Source organism: Triturus cristatus, chromosome 4_1, assembly GCF_964204655.1.
Source record: "Triturus cristatus chromosome 4_1, aTriCri1.1, whole genome shotgun sequence".
Classification (NCBI taxonomy): domain Eukaryota; kingdom Metazoa; phylum Chordata; class Amphibia; order Caudata; family Salamandridae; genus Triturus; species Triturus cristatus.
Genome location: NC_140585.1, coordinates 840129365 through 840140549, shown reverse-complemented (window position 1 = coordinate 840140549; position 11185 = coordinate 840129365).

The following is an 11185-nucleotide window of genomic DNA, read 5'->3' as shown; positions in this document are numbered from 1 at the left end:
CTTCTGATGCACAGTGTGAGCCTGGATCATTGATTGTGTCGTTGCCCTCATTCCACCTGTGTACTTTCAATGGCATGTACTGCTTTTGCCCTTCCCCAGAGGATCATGTCCCTATGACAAAGGTGCAATGCGTTGGATGCATACTATGCCTTGTTGTAAACAGCAAATTTGTTCTAATATGTGTCTCTGTGACATGTGCCAAGTGTATTGATGTAGTGTCACTTGTTCATCCTCACAGGTAGGCGCCTCTGCCAAGAAGCAGATCTGGATAAACGCTGTCAGTGCCGTGAGGAGGACGGAGGGTCGCAAGCGGCACCTGGCCCAGGTGAGAAAACGCTGGCAGGATATCCGGTGCTGGACGCGGAGGATCGCACGGGTCCTGCTGGTGGACTCACCTGAGACCCATAAGAACCGCGGGCGCCGCCGTCTGACCAACATCCACAAGCGTGTGCTGGCGGTGGTCTTTCCAGACTTGGACAGGCGCTTACAGGATAAGCAGCAGCAGGAAGGGGGTAGGTACATGTGTGTTTGTTGTGTGTCACCAGCATTTGTAAGTGCACAGTTGCATGGATACACTGCCAGGGTTTAAAGGTGCTGTGCAGATCCTGTTACCCACAGTATAGCGGTGCTCTCCTGCCTCCCTTCCCCTCCTTGCAATGTGTTCCCTGGTCTGTGTGTAGTCACTCCTTCACAAGGTTATCTAGGCTGGCACTTTATCCATGTGAACAATGCCTGTAGCATCATGTGTGGGGGTGGTGTGTAACAGGTTTTGGGACCTTGCCTGTGCCCTGTCCAGTTCAGTACTTGTGAATTCCATGTCAGTTGGCACTGATGCAGAGTCCAGACATGGGAGTTAGTCTCTCAAGTGTCATGCCTTACAGCACGCATGTCCTATGTTGTGGCCTGTGACATGATGTGCATGAGTATGCAATACGCATGGTGCAGGGATGGTGGCGCGTGTTGCAGTCATTCCCATTCAGGACCATGGAGTTGTGTGGCCACTACTGTCCCCTGGGGCATATTTTCCTAGGTGTCATGTGTGTCATCACAAAATGTGGACACTCTCAGTGTCCACAGCATAGGTTGTGCTCTGTGCCATTGTCCCCTGGCACCATATATATTGACGTAAAATGTAGTACAAGTGTCCACTGTACAGCCTGACCTGATTTTCCTTGTTCATACTCACGGTGGCCAGTGCCTGTGTGTCTTGTTACAATCATCTGATGATGACCATTTGTACATGATTATTTGGACAGGCGCACCTTGGGTATTTGGTGTCCAATCTTGCATTTATGCAGCCCATGTGTATTTCACCCAGACTAAGAGATGTAAGTGCTTCCTGTGTCTCAACTAATTGTCTTATGTAGGGGGTGGTTGGTGCGGGCAAAGCCTACATGTCAAAACCTGAAATCTCCTTGCTCGGTCTGGCCAGTGTGTGCTGTTTGTCTGGACATACACTCAAGGTGCAGTGAGCCAGTCATGGTGGGCATGTTTTCAGTATTACCTATGCAGCATGTGCCTCAAGTTCATGGATATGGTCCCTGCTCATCCCTATTTTCGGCGACGCTGTGTGGTGCAGATGAGGTGCTGGATTGTCCCCAGGGCCTGGCTCCTCTGTCAAAATCCATTTCATGTCATTTGCTATTGTGTCATGCTCTCCACAGTTTTTCAGTGGCATGGTGGGTCAACCAACTGTGTGTTGTATGCCCTACATATGTACCTTGTTTTGTAGATGTTACTCATCTTTCTTTTCAGGCTATGCACTGTAACCTATGTAGATTGGACTCATGTGACATATGTATACAGGTGTATGATTAATTGCTGTCTCTTCACCTTGCCCACAGCATCGTTGGGGGACACGGAGGGAGACATCAGCACAGACGGAGCGGAGGGACCGAGCACCAGTGCCAGCGGTGACATCGTGCCTGGCACATCGAGTGGAACTGAGGCGGAGGAGAGTGAGGCCGAGGATCTGTCCACTGCCACCACAGAATATGAAGCTGACGGGTCCGAGGATGATCTCTCCGAGTGGGCGGAGGCTGCACCAGCAGCTGACAGCGGCACAACATCTCTCCCCGCCCCCTCCATTGCCATCAGCCGCCTCCCACTTGCTCGTGTCCCTTCCCAGCGTGCCCAGTCACCACATGTCTCCTTCCTGCCAGGCACCGCACCCCCTGCCCCTGTCTCCACTGCTGCTGCCAATGCCGAGTCTGTGGACATCCAGCGGCAGTTGCAGGTTGGTCAGGCTGCGATGCTTAATGTCCTCCATGGCCACAGCCAAGTGATGAACAACATGGAGGCATACTTGGAGGGCATTTTCTCATCGCAGGCTGACCAACGCAACTTGCTGAGGTCCATTGACTCGACACTAACTGCAGCAGTGGGTCTCCTGCAGCGCTTCGTCCAACCCCCTACCCCTGACCCATCCACACTTCCCACTCCCATGCCTGTCCCACGTACACCCAGACATCAGCATGCACCCACCACAACAGACACAGGCACCACACCAGCAGGGAAGGTCAAACGCAAACCTCCTAGCACGCACACACAGGGTGAAGTAGGCACACCCACTGGGTCGGGGGGCAAACGTAAGCCACGCAGCCAGAGTGGGAGTCCGCATTCCACCAAATCCACTCCCTCCAAATCCCCTCCCCTCAGCTCTCCTGGCCACATCTCCGGCAAAGACTCCTTCATGGCCGCTCTGTCCCTGAGCCCCACAGTGACAACACCCCGCAAGCGGTCAAGGGAGTCCCCGGTCAGGGTGGTTGAGTCCCCCCCTGTCCACACCCTCCCCCAGTGGCGCTGCGACCCATCCCTCTGACCCCCCCCTCCTTGGGGCCTGTGGTTCCTTCGGGTGCAGGGGAGTCGCTGGAGGACCTTGCTAAGGTATGCAGCGCCATCCTGGCCTCCGCCTTTGGCCCTGCCCCACCCCCTGTGGTGGAGTCCTCCATCCCTGCACCCACGACGCCTACCCTTCGCCCTCATGTCCCTGCGGTGCCTGGTCCTTCCCCCCACATGATGCCCTCCCTCCTCTGGAAGACGACGGAGTCTGACTGTGCCGGCAAGCTAGCGGACACGCGTCCCACTGTGTCCCCCACCTGGATTTGAACTTTGGATTGCCCTATGGGCATTGTACATTTTGAACTTTCAAGGGACAAACAGATTTTTGGATGCTGATTAAAGCAATTTATTTTTCCTTAGTACACTACTGTCTGTCTGGTATTGCTGTTGGTGGACCTGCCCCATTATTTTGGGTGGTGATAATGTGTTGGGTGTGTGGGAATTGTAGTCTTGTGCTGGTCATAGGGTGGATCCTGGTATCTGTGTGCCATCACAAGCTGTTGGCTACATAACTTTGTTCATGTAAGCAGTTACTGCATGGTGACATCGTCCCAAGGTGTGTTCCTTCCTCTGTGTAACCTGACATCTTCCCTGCAGGGTCTTTCCAATATGTGGTGCTGAGCTGTGTCTACATTGGCTGGGTGTGTGACGGACTCGTTAGACTTGGGCCATGCATGCTGAGCGATGTCTCCACCTGCATCATTCGTGGCGTCCTTGGTGGTCACTGTACTTGTGTATGTAGACTGTTGTCATGACTTCATGTGGACATGTTTTCTTTTCGGCGCTATGCATGTGTATACTCCCAGCCTCGCACACATGTGGTACATGTACTGCAGGATCTTTGTGCACCTGACTGACATTTGTGGGCATTAGATCTGTGGGTACTCCACCCTTTTCTTTGCAGGGGCACTGCTGTGAGTGTTAGGCACCCACCCCTCCTGTGTCTGGGCACTGCTGGGAGGACTCTGCACCCACCCCTCCTGTGTATGGGCACTGCTGGGAGGACTCTGCACCCACCCCTCCTGTGTCTGGGCACTGCTGGGAGGACTCTGCACCCACCCCTCCTGTGTCTGGGCACTGCTGGGAGGACACTGCACCCACCCCTCCTGTGTCTGGGCACTGCTGGGAGGACTCTGCACCCACCCCTCCTGTGTCTGGGCACTGCTGGGAGGACTCTGCACACACCCCTCCTGTGTCTGGGCACTGCTGGAAGTGATAGGCACCCACCTCTCCTGTGTCTGGGAACTGCTGGGAGGACTCTGCACCCATCCCTCCTGTGTCTGGGCACTGCTGGGAGGACTCTGCACACCCCCCTCCTGTGTCTGGGCACTGCTGGAAGGACTCTGCACCCACCCCTCCTGTGTCTGGGCACTGCTGGGAGGACTCTGCACACACCCCTCCTGTGTCGGGGCACTGCTGGAGGTGATAGGCACCCACCCCTCCTGTGTCTGGGCACTGCTGGGAGGACTCTGCACACACCCCTCCTGTGTCGGGGCACTGCTGGAGGTGATAGGCACCCACCCCTCCTGTGTCTGGGCACTGCTGGGAGGACTCTGCACCCACCCCTCCTGTGTCTGGGCACTGCTGGGAGGACTCTGCACACACCCCTCCTGTGTCTGGGCACTGCTGGGAGGACTCTGCACACACCCCTCCTGTGTCTGGGCACTGCTGGGAGGACTCTGTGCACTGCTGGGAGGACTCTGCACACACCCCTCCTGTGTCTGGGCACTGCTGGGAGGACTCTGCACCCACCCCTCCTGTGTCTGGGCACTGCTGGGAGGACTCTGCACACACCCCTCCTGTGTCTGGGCACTGCTGGAAGTGATAGGCACCCACCCCTCCTGTGTCCGGGCACTGCTGGGAGGACTCTGCACCCACCCCTCCTGTGTCTGGGCACTGCTGGGAGGACTCTGCACACACCCTTCCTGTGTCTGGGCACTGCTGGAAGGACTCTGCACCCACCCCTCCTGTGTCTGGGCACTGCTGGGAGGACTCTGCACCCACCCCTCCTGTGTCTGGGCACTGCTGGAGGTGATAGGCACCCACCCCTCCTGTGTCTGGGCACTGCTGGGAGGACTCTGCACCCACCCCTCCTGTGTCTGGGCACTGCTGGGAGGACTCTGCACACACCCCTCCTGTGTCTGGGCACTGCTGGGAGGACTCTGCACACACCCCTCCTGTGTCTGGGCACTGCTGGGAGGACTCTGCACCCACCCCTCCTGTGTCTGGGCACTGCTGGGAGGACTCTGCACACACCCCTCCTGTGTCTGAGCACTGCTGGGAGGACTCTGCACCCACCCCTCCTGTGTCTGGGCACTGCTGGGAGGACTCTGCACACACCCCTCCTGTGTCTGGGCACTGCTGGAAGTGATAGGCACCCACCCCTCCTGTGTCTGGGCACTGCTGGGAGGACTCTGCACACACCCCTCCTGTGTCTGGGCACTGCTGGGAGGACTCTGCACCCACCCCTCCTGTGTCTGGGCACTGCTGGGAGGACTCTGCACACACCCCTCCTGTGTCTGGGCACTGCTGGAGGTGATAGGCACCCACCCCTCCTGTGTCTGGGCACTGCTGGGAGGACTCTGCACACACCCCTCCTGTGTCTGGGCCCTGCTGGAGGTGATAGGCACCCACCCCTCCTGTTTCTGGGCACTGCTGGGAGGACTCTGCACCCACCCCTCCTGTGTCTGGGCACTGCTGGGAGGACTCTGCACCCACCCCTCCTGTGTCTGGGCACTGCTGGAGGACTCTGCACACACCCCTCCTGTGTCTGGGCACTGCTGGGAGGACTCTGCACCCACCCCTCCTGTGTCTGGGCACTGCTGGGAGGACTCTGCACCCACCCCTCCTGTGTCTGGGCACTGCTGGGAGAACTCTGCACCCACCCCTGCTGTGTCTGGGCACTGCTGGGAGGACTCTGCACACACCCCTCCTGTGTCTGGGCACTGCTGGAAGTGATAGGCACCCACCCCTCCTGTGTCTGGGCACTGCTGGGAGGACTCTGCACCCACCCCTCCTGTGTCTGGGCACTGCTGGGAGGTCTCTGCACACACCCCTCCTGTGTCTGGGCACTGCTGGGAGGACTCTGCACCCACCCCTCCTGTGTCTGGGCACTGCTGGGAGGACTCTGCACCCACCCCTCCTGTGTCTGGGCACTGCTGGGAGGACTCTGCACACACCCCTCCGGTGTCTGGGCACTGCTGGGAGGACTGCACCCACCCCTCCTGTGTCTGGGCACTGCTGGGAGGACTCTGCACACACCCCTCCTGTGTCTGGGCACTGCTGGAGGTGATAGGCACCCACCCCTCCTGTGTCTGGGCACTGCTGGGAGGACTCTGCACCCACCCCTCCTGTGTCTGGGCACTGCTGGGAGGACTCTGCACCCACCCCTCCTGTGTCTGGGCACTGCTGGGAGGACTCTGCACACACCCCTCCTGTGTCTGGGCACTGCTGGGAGGACTCTGCACCCACCCCTCCTGTGTCTGGGCACTGCTGGGAGGACTCTGCACACACCCCTCCTGTGTCTGGGCACTGCTGGAGGTGATAGGCACCCACCCCTCCTGTGTCTGGGCACTGCTGGGAGGACTCTGCACACACCCCTCCTGTGTCTGGGCACTGCTGGAGGTGATAGGCACCCACCCCTCCTGTGTCTGGGCACTGCTGGGAGGACTCTGCACACACCCCTCCTGTGTCTGGGCACTGCTGGAAGTGATAGGCACCCACCCCTCCTGTGTCTGGGCACTGCTGGGAGGACTCTGCACCCACCCCTTCTGTGTCTGGGCACTGCTGGGAGGACTCTGCACACACCCCTCCTGTGTCTGGGCACTGCTGGGAGGACTCTGCACCCACCCCTCCTGTGTCTGGGCACTGCTGGGAGGACTCTGCACACACCCCTCCTGTGTCTGGGCACTGCTGGGAGGACTCTGCACCCACCCCTCCTGTGTCTGGGCACTGCTGGGAGGACTCTGCACACACCCCTCCTGTGTCTGGGCACTGCTGGAAGTGATAGGCACCCACCCCTCCTGTGTCTGGGCACTGCTGGGAGGACTCTGCACCCACCCCTCCTGTGTCTGGGCACTGCTGGGAGGACTCTGCACCCACCCCTCCTGTGTCTGGGCACTGCTGGGAGGACTCTGCACACACCCCTCCTGTGTCTGGACACTGCTGGGAGGACTCTGCACTCACCCCTCCTGTGTCTGGGCACTGATGGGAGGACTCTGCACACACCCCTCCTGTGTCTGGGCACTGCTGGGAGGACTCTGCACCCAACCCTCCTATTTCAGGATATGTACACTTAGGACATACACAGGTGTGGGTTCGCTCCATGCATACGCGGGTGAGGGTACGGGTCGTACATACACTGTTGGGGTGGGGGTACGCTCCATACGTACGCGGGTGAGGGTACGGGTCGTACATACACTGTTGGGGTGGGGGTACGGTCCGTGCATACACTGTTGGGGTGGGGGGTACGCTCCATACGTACGCGGGTATGGGTACGGGTTGTACATACACTGTTGGCATGGGGGTACGCTCTATACGTACGCGGGTGAGGGTATGGGTCGTACATACACGGTTGGGGTGGGGGTACGCTCCATACATACGCAGGTGAGGGTACGGGTCGTACTTACACTGTTGGGGTAGGGGGTACGCTCCATGCATACGGGGTGGGGGTACGGTCCGTACGTACACTGTTGGCATGGGGGGTACGCTCCATACGTACGCGGGTGAGGGTACGGATCGTACATACACGGTTGGGGTGGGGGTACGCTCCATACATACGCGGGTGAGGGTACGGGTCGTACTTACACTGTTGGGGTGGGGGGTGCGCTCCATGCATATGGGGTGGGGGTACGGTCCGTACGTACACTGTTGGCATGGGGGTACGCTCCATACGTACGCGGGTGAGGGTACGGGTCGTACATACACGGTTGGGGTGGGGGTACGCTCCATACATACGCGGGTGAGGGTACGGGTCGTACTTTCACTGTTGGGGTGGGGGTACGCTCCATGCATACGGGGTGGGGGTACGGTCTGTACGTACACTGTTGGCATGGGGGGTACGCTCCATACGTACGCGGGTGAGGGTACGGGTCGTACATACACGGTTGGGGTGGGGGTACGCTACATACATACGTGGGTGAGGGTACGGGTCGTACTTACACTGTTGGGGTGGGGGTACGCTCCATACATACGGGGTGGGGGTACGGTCCGTACATATCCGTACCCACGCTGTGGAATGCTTGTGCGGGCCATACCCAGGCCTTTGCCACGTGGGTACAGCCGTCCCGCCATTGTTGGGGTGACGTAGGTGTGGGCGTGGTACGACTCGTACCCACGCTCTTAAGGCGTGGGTACGGGACGTACCTGTATTGTTGTGTTGCCGGTTCTCGTCGTCAACCACTTCCGTTGTGGCGGACGCTGGCTTTGCTGGACACGCCCCGACCCCCTCGTAGTGACCAGGGCCTGGAGGTCAGGTATGTCCAGGGCATGTGGGCTGTGTGACTTGGGTGGGGGTTTTGTGGCCTGCCCCTGCCCCTGCTCCTGCCCCCCCCTTTTCCCCCTCCCTTCTGCGGCGTCTGCGTCGTAACCTGTAGAGGAGGTCGACTGCTATGAGGGCCGGGATGACACGTAGGTTCGGGTCCATGTCTGTCCGCCGCGTGCAGGTACTCCTTGTTCGCGTCGTCCTGATTTCCCGGCAGTTTTTGGCTGCCGGAAAATATTCTCCGTGCGGGATGACGTCGGTGAGAATCGTACTTCCTAGTTCGCAAATGGCAGGCTGCGTGCGTCCCGACGTCACGTCGGCGCTTTCCCGGATCACATTTGTATGTTTATTTTCGTCGGTCGGGGTTTTGTACGATTCGTACGGAAATAGTATTTCCGTGCGAATCGTACTTCCATGTTTGTATATTGTTGCGACCGGGTACGCGTCGGACGGAGAATATGCTCCGTCCGACGGTTCGTACCCGGTTTTTACAGGATCGTAATCGGCACCTATGTGTCTCCTGAAACAAAAAGGAGGTATTGTTGACCTCTCCTGTATAACTAGTACTGAAGTTAAAATGAGAGCTTCTTCTTGCTCTATAGATCACCATATACTAATAAGGTAGAATAAGCATTAGTATTTGAGGGGATACAGTAAGCAGACGCAGAACTGTGGACAGTTTCAACGTTTCCGTCTGTCGCAGATAGGAAAATGGGCAGAATGTGGGGGAATTCCTTGTTCAAGGCATTGAAGAATGCTAGGAAAGGGGAATTCTACTCCATGAAAGGAAAAAACAGCCCGATTGCCAAATGTTCCTTTCCTAGCGAGAATTTCACACACCCCTAGTTAATACCCATCTCCCGTTAAAAGCATCCCAAATTGGGGATTAAGATTTGAAATTGTAAGTCCTTTCAAAGACGGCATTTGAGAGATAACCAGACCCAGGAGATAGGTGGTGGGAATTTTAAATCACAATAGTTGAAGTCTTTTTTAGAAGGCAAGCTATACCAGATGGCTGGCGCTTCATTTAATAGGCAATGGCATTGTGTTTACAACTAGCACTTAGCCCTCCACATATCATGAAAGAATATACATAATAACATATGCTTGTATGCTGCATCTATCATGGATTAGCCCTACATTATACCAAACCAAAACACACTGCCTCACTTTCCCACTACAGCTGTTCTTGGTCAAATATCCATTGAGGTCTGCATTGCAAATTGGAAAGAAATCACACATCTAAGATGCAATGGACAAGCTCTTTTGCTTTGGGAATGCCCCCACAACATGCTGTTAATTTGAATTCATGATTTTAACCTATGTTTCTTGCAGTTGAACATGTGCTTAAATGGCAGTTAAGGAGAAACTAGTTCAAGGTCTAAAATGTTTTCAACTAAGTGGATTCTTGGAGAAATACTGTGGCTTCATGTAAGCAAAGAGGCTTCATCTATAGCTTAATTCCCCAATGTTTCTAGTAGGTGATAGCATCTGGTCTAAAAATATGAGTATTCTATGACCATGACAGGTTTGATGGGATGAAAAGCATGGCGAAACTGCACACATAATAGCCATTATGCGATTGGATTTGTATGTCTGGTTACTTGTTTAAAAGGGAAGATGTAGAAAATGTGTTTTTTTTCCCAGAAACCCAGGAAATGTGTGTGTTAATAGTTTATTAAAGAAATGTTTCATAGTGGGGTGCTTGGCCCACTCTAATACCCAGCAGGCACAGGTGAGATCACCAAAGTAAATGTTGTGAGTCCTCAGTTTTGGTGTTGGGATTGCAGATGGATGTTTCATTCATTGTTACAACTTCTGTGGCTTATCCAAAATATACGTGGTGCTCTGTGGCCTGCTGAATCACAGGTAGCAGAAGCTAACCCAAGGTAGATAAGGACTACTGCAGTTGTCAGTCTGCCGAGTCTACCCCCTGGTAGCTTCTCACTATGGACTCCAGGATATTTAAAAGAGTCTTCAGCAGAGGTCCACTGTTTGCAGCACTGAATAACCACATGGTCAGGCTATGGTTTGATGAAAGATGTCTAAAGGGGTTTAGTGCTTCTTTTGAAGTTTTTTTCATATGTGTAATTTTAGGTAATAAATAATGTTTGCATATTAATGATTTTTATGATGACTATTGTTGTAACTCATGAATTAATGATGTTGCACTTAAAATTAATTAATAGTAATGTATGGAAGTGTGATTAATAACATAGTTTATTCATGTCATATTTTCGCTAAGGCACCTTTTTTAGGTCTCGCCTGGCGTAAGACTGCGCAGACATGCGCAGTCTCGCTGGCGAGATTTAAAGTTTGGGTTAGATTTCTCTAGTGGGCTTTAAGCCCCGCCCCTCCTTTCCATTGGCTGGCGTCACCGTTTATGCTAAATGGTGGCCATCCATTGGAAAGGAGCGTCTCGTGACATACACTTTTCGCTTTTAGAGCAGTCCCAGTTGGACTGGCTGCCCCGACTTACTGCTGGCATAAAAGGTTTTCTTATCTTTATGGGGCCAAACACATGGCCCCATAAAGATAAGAAATCAGTCATGCGAGTCAGTCCAACTGGGACGGCTCGCGAGCCAGTCCAACTGGGACGGCTCTAAAGGAGGAAAGAGAAAAACAACGTAATTGCGAGCGCTTGTTTATCTGCTTGCCGCTGCGTTCTATCGGGACCCCGGGATGGGGCTGCAGAGGTTCATGTCCCTCAGCTCCCAACTTCTTGGTGCAGCCCCCTCTCTGTCCCGGGCCCGGCCTGACCGCTCCGCCTCGGCCGCTTGGACACGAACAAAATGGCGGCTGTTGTTCCTCTCTCAGCTCCGCTTCGGGGAAGCAGCTTTGGCAGCAGCGCACAGGTTAGCA